The following is a 14,163-nucleotide window of genomic DNA, read 5'->3' as shown; positions in this document are numbered from 1 at the left end:
CATAAAAGCCTATACCACTCAATGTGGCTGAAATGATGCACATTCACAATAAAAATATAAAGTTATACATTTTTAATATTCATAACCAAATGCTAACACTGAGTATGAGCACGGCTTTTTTTTTTCTTGAATATGGCTGGTTGATAACAAAAAGACTTATTAGAGGAGAAAAAGAAGGTTGATAAAGAATTTTATAGTCTCTGGACACTAGCAGATAACATTAAACACTTCAATTTTTCTTGAAGTATAGCCCAAGCATTACTCATCTCAACAATGATTAAGGTTGTTTTTGGCTCACATTGAGACCACAGAGAGGAGCTGAGAATGTGAGAGAGGAAATAAAGAGGAAGAGAATAAGAGAACAAGGGGGAGAAGGCAACGTTTAAAGATGGCTTACAAGTGAGAAATGTGTTGTGTAGTATAAAATTAATTGACAGTGAAAAAAAATTAATTCACAGCGCATGTGAAAAAACAACAGAAAAGAGAATATTTAGAAATAAATATCAGGCCAGGCAGGTCTTTGTATCAGCTTCCTTTGTGATTGTTATCTGGGGCAGGGGCGAGGGTGTGGATGGAGTGTGGAGGGGATTTCAGAGTGGTCAGAGAAAGAAGAGACTCTATGAGAATTAAATTTTGCATGTGTACGTCTGGACAAGCCAGATATTTCTAACCTAGGGAGTACCTATATTTGCCTTCCCCATAATAACCATTCATCAAATTATTCTAAAATTAAATTTTTTGTGATATCTCATTCTATTATCATTCCCACTGTCTACAGTTTGACATTGACATTACCAGCAAGTGAGATTTCTGGATCTGAGGTACATTTTCCCACCCTTCCCCTCGGTCAATGTGTTCCATGACTTCATGCATATATAAAAATGACCTTCCACTGGGTATCACAAATCCTGTGGATTCACACAAAATTCTATCTCTGATTGAGTTATTGAGTCTTCACACAATTGGGAAATGAAATTAAATACATGTTGTCTCTCTACAGCAGCGGTAAGAAAGAGGAGGAAAGAATTTTGTGAATGGAGACATTTCTCTCAGCTAGACATGGCAATTCAATAGACGTGGTTATCAGATGAGTCATCTTTGATTCATCCTCTATGAATGGAAAATTCAGCCGTGCAATGACGTTTCTATCCTTTGTCCTCAAGTCTGGAACAAGTCTCAAATGATAGGTTGTTGCCTAGGGGATCACGATTATAATATTAGTTAGGTCTTGAATGAGAAAAGTGCTTCTCAGGAAGAGGTTGTCCCAAAGGCATGTCATCAATACCAAGAACAAAATCAAGTGCATAAAAGGCTTCCAATAAATATTTGTTGAATGAACCAACTTATGAAAGAACAGGTTGGTGAGAAAGAGAGAGGAGTTGAGGATTACTCTTAATTTTCTGGCTTGGTGGACAGTGCTTGAGATAGTATTAACTAAGAGGATATATGAGAGAAGTTCTTGAAAATTGGTTATATCAGTATATGTGGTGAGTTTCATTTTGAACATGTTGAATTGAGATGTCTGTGGGACATCCAAGTGGCTATCTGGATGTGTGTTGTGTACAACACATAATATGAAAAGAAAAAAGCCCGGGCCTATGTAAAGGGAACCTTGCCACGATTAATTTTTCTTTCTTTCCTTGTACTCATTTAATCTCCTTTCTTTCCAGCTTTTCTACATTCCTTTCACAAACATTTCTGGGTCGCCTGTCATTTGCAAAGCTTTGTCCTAGGCACTGAATATATATGAGAAAGAACAGTTTTAACTCACGTAACACATATTTTATTGAGCACCTACTATGTGCCAGGCACTATCTTAGTTGCTACATGGGTCAGTACACTAGTGAACCAAACAGACATAGTCCCTCCTCAGAAAGCATTTAAAATCACTTAATTACAAGACATAAATTCACAAAGCAAGTAAATAACTGTTCAAGACCACGGATTGTACTTTAACCTCTGCACAGGACATGCAAACATTAAATGATTCTTCCAAAATCAAATAAGTGGTTATGTAAACATCAAACAAGGATTTCCTACAGGAAATTGATTCCTGCAGGAATCAATTGAGTCATTTCTATTCCAATCCTTCTTGCTGTATTAAGCAGTTAAGAACATATATTTTTAAAAGGCTGTTCACTGAGCTCCTTTATCCATAGTATAAATGGTGGAAACCAAACCCTGTGAGGTTTCCAAAGGTCCAGATTCAAAGAGGAGACTGAATATTTTGAAAGGGTCCCTTAGTAATGGAAATGCTAATGACTACTGGAGTCCATTACTTTAATTGCTATATTTTTGCAAGCGTGAGTAATACATGATCTCATTCAACTCACCAAACACTTCTTTACATCTCCAAGAGAGCAAAACTTTTTAAGCAATAAAATTAATTCCATTATTTTGTTTTCAATTCTAATTCTGAATGTCATAACAGCAAACAGAAACATTTTTTAAAATCTTAAAAGAAATAACAAGTTAAAACCACAATGTACACCCACCAGAATACAGAATGACTAAAATAAGAAGGCAGAAAATATCAAAGGCTGGCAAAGATGCGAGGCATTATTCCTCATCCCCACTGGCATCGTCATCTATTTCTACTGGGAGTGAAAATTGGTACAAATGCTTTGAAAAATTGTATTATACTTTCTTATCAAGTTAAACATAACTGCCCTATGATTCCTAGGTATATTTCCAACAGAAATTAGTGCGTATTTTCACCAAAGGCATCTACAAAAATGTCTATAGCAGCATTGTGCATAATATCCTAAACTAGAAAGAACCCAAGTATTCATCAACAGAATAGACAAACAAATTGGGATATATTAATACTACTATATACTACTTACTACTCAGGAGTGAAAAATAACACACTACTGCTACAATTTCAACATGGGCGGATGTTTAGCAAAAGAAGCCAGCTACAAAAGAGTGCATGCTGCATAATTCCATTTGTATAAAATTCAAGTACAGGTAAAACTAACTGTTGATAATAGAAGTTAGAATAGCAGTTATTTTTGTAGGACATTGATGGAGAGGACATGATGGCATCATTTGGGATGCTGCAAATATTCTAGAGCTTGATCTGGGTGATGGGTCACACAGGTATATACACACAAAAAAATCACTGAGCTGTACATTTAAAATTTGTGAACTTGACTGCATGTCAGTTACCCCTTATTTTTTAAAATTTTAAATGAGTAAAACAGAAGTAATTTGGCCCATTGTGGTTCACACTTAGTCCTTCACTGAGCACAGCTGCAGGAGGTGACTGATGGGTCCTTGAAGGTCCCATCACCCTGCCACAGCACTGACCACCAAATACCTATGTAGTATTTTTTAAATCACTAAACACCTATGGATCACTCACACTGGATAATGTGACATGTTGGGCACTGCATAGCACAGACCCCTCAGTTACCTCTTTCCTCTGTTTCACAGTCAATGCTCACATCAACCCTGGTCTGCTGTTCTCTGCTCCTTCTGTCTCCCCTCCCTGACCCCTACCATTTACAGATGAGGGCATTTTAGACCTGGGAACATTCCACAATCCAGAAGCAAGACCACAGGAAGGTAAACTTGTAGTTTATTGCCTGGAAATGCCCTTGTTAAGATCATCCCTCTAAGCTAAACCAGAGGAATGAAGGGTCTTCTCCATGACGCTACAGTGAAGCACTTGTGTTTCCCAAAAGGTATATATAGCCCTTTCCTCTAGACAGCACATGCATAGGAAAGTAGACTGAGTTATTAGGTTATTCTTATCACTTTTGAAGCAGAGATTCTTTAAAGACATGAGATGTTAGGCAGGTGATTTTCAAAAGAAACAACGATATGAAACAAGATGATGAAATGATGTAAATGGAAGTAACCACAACTATTCTGAGCCTATAGAAGGTGATCGATAAAAGGTAAGTAAAGCCAATGACCCACTGTCTGAGTCCAGGCAGCACTTAATGTGAGGGAGGCAGAGAGTATGAGTGGTGAGATGGCCAGGAAAAGTGAGTGACTGGGGGCAATAATATCATCTCAGGGATTTTCTTCTTGCTTGAATAACCTGGACACCTTCCCAGGACAGCAGATGGGAGTACTGCACAGAGAGGTGTGAGATGTGTTCCCCTTCCACGTGCGGAGTGTGGCAGAGCTGGGTGCTCACTCTGGAGTGTGCCAGCACCTCTTCCCCTGCTTTGGCCTGGAAGTGTCAGTCTCACTTGGTGGCCACAAGGTCCTAAGGTTGTACTGAAGCCTATGTTTGAGGAACTTATGGCTCTTGGAAGCAAAGATAACCCACCATTTCATGTGAGGGGCAGCCAAGAAGCTGCTATAGCGTATTCTGTTTGGAGATACCCACAATCCCATTTTGGTCTCAGGAGATCCACCATGTTGGTGGGCAAAAGACACCTCCTGACCAAAAGAACAAGACTGTTCCCATCCTATGCTTGCTCACACTAGGTGGAAGTTTCAAGTATATTACTTGGACCCCTTTTTTGTTGTCTTCAAAGCATCACAACTTCACAGGTTTTCATGGAAAAGAAAAGCATGATCTAGGAGAGAACAGAATGAGAAGACCCCAATTTCTAGTTCCATCTGGTCCATCATCTGGCTGTGAAGATTCTGAATATTCTGAACATCAGTATCATCATCTATAATGAGGCTTTTGGGAGAACAGAAACATATTAGGGTAGACGTTGGTCAAACCCAGTGAGACTCAATTCCAGTTCTCCCAGCTCTAAACCTATGGTATAATATAGGATAGATCTAGTCTTTATCCCTGGTGCCTGGCACAGAGTTTCAAAAACTTTTAGAATTCCCTGTGTAATAGGATTGTCTGTTTTGCTAATGAGGCAGTCAAGGTGGGTCCTCCGCTGGCTACAGGATGGGAGCTGGTCACCAGAGAGACCCAGCACATGATTACTTGGTTGGGATTTTTAGTCATTCAACCGACCTCTAAGGTGGGGAGAGGGGCTGGAGATTGAGTTCAATCACATGGCCAATGATTCAACCAATTGTGCCTATGCAATGAAGCCTCAATAAAACATCTGGACACTGAGGCTTAGTAAAGCTTCCTGGTTGGTGAACACATTGATGTGCAGAGAGAGAGAGAGAGAGAGAGAGATGCCCCCTGACTCCATGAGAAGAGGGCATGGAAGCTCTGCATCCAAGACCCTTCCAGACGTTGCCCAATGTGTATCCAAAAATTGCAATCTGGGCCGGCCAAGTGGCGCATTGGTTAAGAACTGACTTAGGATGCCAGAGGGCCCCGGTTCGGATCCCACACATGAGAGCCAGTGACACTGCCCTCTACAGCTAAGATGCTGAACAACAGCTCAATCTGGAGCTGGGCTGCTGTGGGTCGCCAGTGACGGGCGTAGGCTGCAGTCCCCTGCTGCCATAAGCTACCATGTGTAGTCGGCAGCCAGCGTGAGTGGCTAGCAGCCACCGTGAGCAGCCGTCCAGAAGCCAGCGACTGATCTGCCTCGCCTGGGAAGAGCGCAATGATGGTGTCAGCTTGGGCCAGTGAAGCAACATCCTCCACAACTAGACTGAAGAACAAAACAACAGGAACTTGTCTGTTCCCTTTCCCCCAATTCCCCAGTGCTGTTCCCCTCCCCCAATTCCCCAATAAAATCTTTTTTAAAATAAATAAATAAATAAAGTTGCAATCATAAGTATAACACTTTCTGTGAGTTCCCCAGTTTCTAGCTTGTCAATGGACTTGGTGCCCATCCCAAAGCCCCTTCCCTTGTCTCACCCCTGAGTGTTCAGATCTCAGCCCTCCACCTTTGTGATCTGCAGCCAACAATATTGAAAATGCCAATCACTTACTGAGCTTTTACTCTGTGTCAGGCCGTTACACATTTCTCCCTTATATGCATGCAAGACCATGAGGCAGACATTACTGTTGTTCCTGTTGTGCAGACAAGGAAGCTGTGGCTCAGAGAGGAAGAGTCACTTGTTCAAGGTCACAGAAGTTAATTAGCCGCAAGGCCTGCTGGCTCTACACCTGTGTCCCTCCACGCACAGCTTCGCCTCCCAAACCAAAATTTTCTCCCTCTCCTGTCTTTCCCTATGAACCCTGTGCCCTCAGCCCCACACAGGAACCATAGCCTCCCACAACCCCACCATTATTTCAATAAATATTTGTTAATTTTTATTTGTTATTATAAGTGTATTTGTTTAAGAACTGGAGGCCCTGAAGACCAGAGGCAAAGCAGAGACCAATGAGAGACAAACTTTCTCTGCACTTTGGGGCCTGGAGAATCTGTTACTTTTCCTACTGACCTTGTTAGCTAAGGTTAAATCTTGTTAGTTTTGAAAATTCCATGCTAGCCCCCAAGGCAGAGAAGATGACCCCAGGCAGCTGGGAGGGATCATGATTCTAATTCCAGGGGAGGAAAACAGCTCCTCAAGCTGATTGCTAGTGGTTGTGCTCTCAACAATTGTTATTTTAATCAATTCCCAGTGTTCAGAGTGCAGGACTGCAGCCTTCTAAGCATGGAGGGAAATTAAACACATAAATCATTTAATCACCTTCCCGCTACCCCCTCAAAACACACATGGTACTATGGAGAATTGCATCAATAATTAGTCCAAGGAGGAGAGTGGTCTCCATCCATCTGATTTAAAGGCGAACCTCCTGTAACTTCCCTCCCATTTCTACCTGTATTATCACAGCTTCTCATACTATGCGTCTAAACTCACCAGATTTCCTGTGAAAGGGACTTAAATAGCACAGGTCTCATCAGATTTAATTGCATTCTTCCCTTTCCTTACACAAGTCTTTGTCATTTTTAAAGAGCCTACAGCAAAAATAGACACTTGAATGCTGGAAACCATGTCTTGGGGCAGAAAAAGGGAAAATCTGGTTTCTAGAAGAGGCCCTTATTATACTCCTCATTTCACTTCTTTTGACTTAAAAAGATACTGTGATTCAGTCTGAAGGTAACTTGAGACTATACTGTCATCTTTTTGGGTTTGGTTTTTTTTGTTTTTTTTTTTTGAGGTTCCAGTGTGGATTATTCAACTTTTTTTTTCATCTTTAAGATTTTGGTAAAACATATTTAACATGAAATTTTCCACTGTTATCATTTTAAGCATATAACTCAGTGATTAATCACATTCACAATGTTTTGTAACCATCACCACTATCTATTTCCAAAATTGTCGTCATCCCAGACAGAAACTCTGTAACAGTGAGGCAATAATTTGCATTTCCCCTCCCCACAGCTTCTGGTAACCTCTATTATGTGAATTTATCTATTCTAAATACTGCATATAAGTGGAATCATACAACACTCTCTTTTGTGTTTGGCTTATTTCATTTGGCATAATGTTTTCAGAGTTCATCCATGTTGTAGTAGGTATTTGAACTTCATTCCTTTTTATGGCTGAATAATTCTGTTGTACGTACGCGTATACGAAGCTGGACAACTAAATTCATGAGCTCATCCTGGAAAAAGTGCTTCATACCTCATTGCTGAATATCTACGGTCACCTTCGAAGTACTCCCCTTGGGAAGCTGTGCACCAATGCCAGTGCCTATTCTACCCTTCAGAGCAATTTTGGAACTCTTTTTCTGGAATGGCCATCAGAGCTGTCATCGTATTACCCTTGAGGTCCTGAATATCATCAAAATGTCTTCCTTTCAATATTTCCTTTATCTTCGGGTAAAGAAAGAAGTCATTGGGGGCCAGATCAGGTGAGTAGGGAGGGTGTTCCAATACAGTCATTTGTTTACTAGCTAAAAACTCCCTCACAGACAGTTCTGTGTGAGCTGGTGCATTGTCGTGATGCAAGAGCCATGAATTGTTGGCAAAAAGTTCAGGTCATCTAACTTTTTCATGCAGCCTTTTCAGCACTTCCAAATAGTAAACTTAGTTAACTGTTTGTCCAGTTGGTACAAATTCATAATGAATAATCCCTCTGATATCAAAAAAGTTTAGCACATTGTTGCAACAAGTTCATGAACATAATTATCAGACCTTTTTGTATGTCACATTTTGTTTATTCATTCATCTGTTGATGACACTTGGGTTGTTTCAACTTTTTGGCTATTGTGCATATTGATGCTATTAATATTTGCATACGAGTATTTATTTAAATCCCTGTTTTTAATTCTTTTGGGTATATACCTAGGAGTAGAATGAATACATCTTTTTATGAATGCAGGTCTGTTTGTGTCTGTACTTCTGCAGTCATAAGATCTTCATGTTTCTGTGTCTCCCAAGCCTTCTTCCCTCTCCACCCCTCTCCACCCACCTATTCCTAGAATTTGCCATTATTTCTCTTTAGTCCATGTGTCTTCAGACATTTTTCCATTTTTCCTATGCATTACCTAAATTTACAACCATAAAGAAAACACATAGTATTTTTATAGCTATTTTTTATATAAGCACTATTATATTGTCAGTAATGTTTTGCAAATTGTTATATTCACTCAGCAGGGTAGCTTGGCATATTTTCTAGACAAATACAAATAGATCTATTTCATTCAAAAGAATTGCATAGCATTCCATAGCATGGATACACATAGCTTATTTGGACTTTCCCCTATTGGTAGACATTTGAGTTGGGTTCATGATTGCAACAGAGTTGTAATAAACACTCTAGTTCATGCCTCTTTAGGCCTCTTGGATTAGTACCAAGACGTGGAGTTGCTGGGTCACATCACAACCACGTTTTGAGTTTTAAAAGTTACTGCCACAAGGTCCTCCAAGGGCCTGTAACCAATTCACATTTCTGCCAGTTGTATATGAGAACCCATTTAGCCCCACCCTCACCAACACTGATGCTGCCTGTGGCAGAGATGGCCAGCTGTCCATTAGAGTCGTGCTCCTGTACTGTCTTCCAGCAGCTCCCCAGCCAACAGCTGTGTTTCCCAGCAGCTCTTGCCTTTGTCTTTAGGTGAGGTCACATTACTGGTTCTAGTCCAAAAATGTAAGTAGAAGTAATGAGGTGGCCCTTGTAAGCCTCTGGCACAACACCTCCTTGGGAGGCAGAGGACCTGGTAGGAAGTTCAAAGGCTCATAGGGGGCAACAGAGCCACAAGAGGGAATCAGCTTGAATTCATGAATGACTTGGTGAAACATTGCTGCTGATTGGTCTTTAATTGAAAAAAAAAATCGATTTTGTTAAGTTGCTGAGATTTGGGGATTTATCTGTTAACAGCAGCTACCATTACCTTATTAACATTTCCCACGTTAGCATTTTCGCCAATCTGATGGGTAAACATTGTTATTTGGTTTTAATTTGCATTTCCCTGGATGCTAGTGAGATGGGGCATGTTTTCATATATATTGTATATTTTGTCACAGGTACTTTGTATATGACCTTTTTAAATTTATAATAGTTAGTTGCTATAATAACCATTTGAGGATAACAATTTACCCCGGGTGCCACTGCTAGTAAGTGATGAAGGCAGAATCTTAACCCAAGTCTGTCTGACTCTAGAGCCACTTGGGATGGGCTTTGGGCAAAGTGAACATTACAGTCAATAGGGCATTTGTTTTCAAACTTTTATTTTAAATCATGGAATCCTGTTTCCAAAATACATTTTATGTGGAAGTCTAATAACACTGATAATGATGGGGATGATGATGGTGATGATGATGATGGCGAAGGGGAGGAAGAAGCAGCATCAGAGCCAAGGTCCTAGGCTAGAGGGAAACCAGGTCTTTCCATAGAGAGAATCCCTATTGCATTGTACATTCATTTATTTATTCATTCACTTGCAAAATAGTAATTGAGCAACAGGGTCGCCGGTTCGATTCCCGGCCCGAGCTGAGCTGCCGCTGAGCTGCCAATAGGTGGCAGGATGGCTCAGCCAATAAATAAACAAACAAACAAACAAACAAAAACGAAAAAAAAAATTAATTGAGCATCTCCTATGTTCCAGGTACTGTTCTAGGCACCTGGGAAGCAAGAGTGAACAAGCCACAATTTCTCCTCCCACCTGGGGCTACTGTGTTGCACGACTAACTCCAGGAGGCACCATTCATTTTGTGTTATATACTTGTATGAATGGTACCTCCTGCAGCTGTGCAATATGCTGGTGCTGACCCATGGACCGTACCCTGTAGTGAAGAAGACAGATAACAAATGGGTAGACAAATAAGTGTAGATTAAGTATAGAATGTCATATCAAGTGCTATATCAGTGCTATGAAAAAAAAGTAGAATGGCACAAGGGTCTTCCTTTTTATACTGACTGTGAGAAACCCAGTGAAAGGTAAAAGCATGAAGGCCTATGAAAAACAAGCAGTGGTGAAGTTTTCTTAGAGTGTATCTCTGTGTGTTGGCTGCACACAGGCTCCTCTGGGCTCCCACAAGCATTTATTATAGCTAGAGTTGTAACTGGAATCACCTGGAGAGGTTTCAAATACACTGATGCCTATCAGGGGGCTCATTTCATAAGTTATATAAATGTCTAACCATTATGCTGTATACCTGAAACTAATGCATAATATTGAATGTCAACTGGAATTGAAAAATAAAAAGTCTTTTAAAATACTGATGCCTAGGGTTTGTCCCAGCAATTCTGATTTAATTGATCTGGGGGTTGTCTGGGCATTGGGAGTTTGTAAAACCTCCTCCCTCTCATCTGCTGAAAGATCTTGGCTCACCGTTGATGTGTGGTCTTCTCTTGGGCTTTCCCTCTTCTCACCTCCAAACACACACAGAGTCAGAGAACGATTTGCAGTCAGGTTGATGTGGTGCTGTTGTGACACCTCATTTTGCAGTGACTCACTGTGCTAGTCACTTGACAGGCTGTAATTGGAGCAGAATTCTCCAAAAGCTCTGTTTGCAGGTGGCAAGTTCCCCTCTCACTGTCTACATTGCACCCCCACCATCTGCTTACATGTAAGATTGATGTGTTTTCCTCCTCTGTGTTGTGACAATGGCTTTTTCCAAATCAGAGAATATCAGAGTTCGTTGCAGTCGCCCTTTCTTGGAGATCATATTCGAGCTCTGCCACTTATTAGATGCATGGTCTTGAGAAGGTTATGGAATCCATCTGTCCTTTACTCCCTCCTCCATACAATGGGAATAATAACATCTACCTGGAATCACACCCACCAGGAAGGGTTAAACAAGGATTAAATGTAAAACATGTAGCAGAACCCCTGGTACATAGGCTTCACAAATACAAGTCCTCCTTCACCACATTATCCCTAGAATAATTACTGAGACTTGTGCATAGAATTTTCCAAAAATTCCCAATGATAAAACCCTGTGACTTGCTAGACCTCCCTGTATTTCTAATCCCACCCAAAGCGCTCAGTCTGTGGTCCAGTGCCATGCCATTCTTTTCTGATCTGCCTCCAAGTTTACCTAGGACCTGCTTGAATAGACCCTTCAGAACAGGAGCTAGCAGGGTAGATATCGATAGAATGTTGTCTTGGTAGATGGTTCGAAGGTGGTGGGAAGCCAAGTTGGGATACTGAATTTAAGCATGCATCCACTGATTCTATTCAGCCCACTGATGCAGAGCAAGTTATGTCTGTGTCTGAGTTGGAGTGTGGATGGGTGGGATAGGCTCCTCTGCGATTTCAGCTCACCTCCTCTCACTTTAGTAGGTGGGAGGCTATGGCAGCACAAGGGATGATGGTGCACAGGTCTTTGTCAATGGACCAGCTCCTTTTTAGTGTTTCTGGACTCCGATCAGTGTTCCAAAGCTGATTCCCAAGCTTCTGTCTTCCTGTTGTCTCTCCGGCAGCCTATCCTACCAGCTGGAAAGGTGGGTAGGATTTTTTAAAGAGGGTGTGTGTGAATATCTAGTCCATCCTTCAGCATCCCCTCCATATTCTTGCTCTTTTGTTCTATATAAATGGTCCCCGAGCTCATGTAGCAAAGGCTGTGGGTCCCTAAAACCAAGCCATTGCCACAGTGCCCACTTTTCCACACAAGGGGCCCTGCAAAACCCTCTCCTTTCCTTGTGAAGACGTCACCCTTCTCAGGGTCAGGAAATTCTGCTTCAGACTGTAGCACCTCCCCTTGATGGGGTCTAGCTATCACTGCATCTGTCAGTTATCAAGAATCTGTGGAATGAAGCTGTGGCTATTTTGTAGTCTCTTCATATATAGAGTTTCCTTTGACGGTTTTGGCTGTTTTTGTTCATTTCGATAGGTTTCAGGAAGGGGAGTTTGGCAAATGTGTTCTCATACCACTACCCTTCCCTGGGGTTCTTAAAAAAAAACCCCAAAAAACAAAGCACCCAATTTCTGCACAAGATTTCATCTCAAATGTCATTGATTTGTGATAATATAATGGTATCAGATCTTAAAATTATTCTATTTTTATAGAATTTAGGGCTCCTGTTGTTTGCAAGTAACAGAAACCCACTGCAGCTAGTTTCAGCAGAAACAGTGGTTTAACCTCAGGACCATGAAGGTATATGTGAGAAACCCAAAGGCAGGAAGATAGCTGGGCCTTAGGCAAGGCCAAGACTGGGAGCTGGAATGTCATAGGAAGTAGAAAGTCTTTGCTCAGCCTGATATCCCAGTTTGTGTTTGTTATTTCTCATGATAGGCTGACTTTCTCTGCCAGGCCACAGGGTATAAAATGGTGATTGCCAATAGCTCCCTAGTTTACATCTCAGTTGAAGAGAGCAGTCAGACCAAAGTAGAATCTATTTGGGAACGACTCTGATTGGCCTTACTTGGGCTAAGTACATAGCTCTGGTCCAGTCAGTTGTTAACGATTAGGGCCAGATGGTGTGAGTATGGCTGCTCTAATGGCAAACATGAAAGAGGAGTTTTCTGTTTCCATTAGGGAGTTGAAAGACTTACTGTAATTATTGTGGCCTTTCTTCATTGATCTCTAGAGGAAGAACAATACACTTGCCCCATTTGCTGCCATGAATTGTTGTTATATGGTTACATTTTCCAATGATGCCCACCATAGTATATCCCATCCCACACATACTTCCTACAGTGTAACATGGACACTCCTCCCATTAAGTGGTAGGGGTCCATGTTCTCTTCCCTAGTCCCTGAGTAGACTTTTGTGACTACCCAACCAGCAGGAGTGAAGCTGTCACTTCCGAGGGTAGATCAGAAAACTTCCATGTTCATAAAATTACTGCCTGTTCTCTTGGGACATTCATTCTTGAAACCCAGTCACCAAGTTGTGAGCAAGCACAGAAGCCCCATGGACAGGACACATGTAGGTATTCAGATAAACAGGTGATGTTCTGGCCAACATCCAATGTCAACTGTCAGACATGTGAGTGAAGTGAGTCTTCAGATGGTTACAACCCCCACTATTGAGTCACCTGAACCTTCAAACCATTCCAGCTTATGCTGCATGGAACAGGAATGAACTCTGTCTAGATTCATGAGCAAATAAGTCATTGTGGTTATTTTAAGGCACTGATTTTGGGGGTGGGTTATTACCCAAGCACAGATAATGGATACAATCATCATTTTGTTATACTGATATTTGCTTATCTAAGGACCAATCCACACTGATGCTGGTTGAATGGGGTTCTGCTAGAAGGGAAGATCTCATTCCTTGGATGCAAGTATGTGTCTCAGAAGAGAAAATGAAATTTGTAGTCAGGACTTTATGAAGGAATGTTCATCAAACGTGCACTCCTTTTCCCACCCACTGTGGAAGGAGGATCCTTCCCTGCCCTTCCTTGACTGTGGACCAGTTGGCTACAGACCAGTGGAATACAGGTGGAAATCAGTGTGCCAATTCTTAGTTTAGGCTTTCAGCAACATGGCAAGTTTCCACTTGTCCTCCTAGCACCTGCCATCCACCATAGGAAGAACATGGCCTAAGTTGTCAGTGTTCCTTCAGCTTCAGTACCAGAATATAGACACATAAAGGACCTTGACCAGACCTGAAACCTGAGGCCATCTAGTTCAGCTGAACCCAGGCAACACACAGCCAATCTACAGCCAACCCACATACCTCTGAGTGAGAAATAAGTATTTGTTGCTGTAAGCCCCTGAGATCGTGGAGATGTTTTTTTCTGCAGCTGTGTCAGGCTGATTCAGAAGGCAGTTGGAGTGAATCTTTTGTTGTTGTTGTTTTCGGAGTGAATCTTTATTTCAAAAAGCATGTCATTTGGATGAACACATGTTTAATAATTAAACTGAACTACCTTAAGTCCTGGTTTTCCTACCAGAGAACTGTGTGACCTTGGGAGAGTTATTTAACATCC

This window comes from Hipposideros armiger, unplaced genomic scaffold (genome assembly GCF_001890085.2).
Source record: "Hipposideros armiger isolate ML-2016 unplaced genomic scaffold, ASM189008v1 scaffold_89, whole genome shotgun sequence".
NCBI lineage: Eukaryota > Metazoa > Chordata > Mammalia > Chiroptera > Hipposideridae > Hipposideros > Hipposideros armiger.
The sequence above is the reverse complement of the archived record's forward strand: the minus strand, read 5'-3'. Positions refer to the sequence as shown.